Consider the following 1,107-nt stretch of genomic DNA (forward strand, 5'->3'; position numbering starts at 1 on the left):
GGGGGGGTTAGCCATGACGTCATGCGTGGAGGATGTAAGAATGGAGATGTCTGTCTGTTTGTCCGTCTGTCTGTCTATCTGTCTGTCTATCTGTCTATCTGTCTGTCTAATACCCCCTCCCCTAAATACATTCCAAACTATGGTAGATACTTTTCTAGCGTCCGTAGTGTTGCGGTTAGGTGCTTCTCTGTCGCAAACAGGTCACCCGAGTTCGATTCTCATGTATACTTATTTACTCCTTTCTATTACAATTATTTTATCTCTGGCCATTTTTCGGCATTTTCAGGAAAAAAAAAAGATAAATACAGCAACATAATATACTATATATGAGGCAGCGTGGTGGAATCAGGCTCTCGTCAATTTTTGGGCATGTAGAGTTATTGGTATCATCTTAAAGCTTGTTCATTTGTCTTGCTGTCAATGAAAAAATTACCCATCCATCTTCAAAAGAAATGGAGATATTTTGGATAGAAGGAGGTGGGGGTCACCTGATTTAAGAGGTAAAATTAGCAAGAAAATGGCCGCCAAAGCTTGGTAAATTCCAAAGCTGGAGAGTCTATGGAAACTGTAAATTTATATTTTTGTGCCTTTAATCAACGTTTTCTAAGAAATCCTCAAAGAAATGTGTTTGTAAATGGACATAAAAGGTATTGAGCCAAAAAACAAACATTTGATAAAAATTACTAAGCAGGGAGAAAACTTCTGTTTTCTTCAATTTCATTATTTTGACGAGAGCCTGATTCCACCACGCTGCCTCACATAATTTATTATATTTTTCAAACGGTATCTGCAATTATTGAGTAGGGGTTATGAAGAATTGTTAATAAAGTGAAAATGGGAGTGGCTTTAAATTACACTAGCCTCCAGCAATGAGGTGTTTACAGTAATTGATACTGTAATACAAAACACAACCCGCCCTTGACTTGTTTTGTTGATTCGACCTTAAAATGCATTAAAAAATGTTGCACAACCACACCCTTTTTTGCCGTCAACAGCAGCAGCTGCCTATAGTTGTTCAAAGGTGAAAGAAATTACCCGCAACAAGAGAGAGAGAAAGAGAGAGAGAGAGTGAGAGAGAGAGAGAGAGAGAGAGAGAGAGACAGAGAC

Source organism: Aplysia californica, unplaced genomic scaffold (assembly GCF_000002075.1).
Source record: "Aplysia californica isolate F4 #8 unplaced genomic scaffold, AplCal3.0 scaffold00203, whole genome shotgun sequence".
In the NCBI taxonomy this organism is placed as follows: domain Eukaryota; kingdom Metazoa; phylum Mollusca; class Gastropoda; order Aplysiida; family Aplysiidae; genus Aplysia; species Aplysia californica.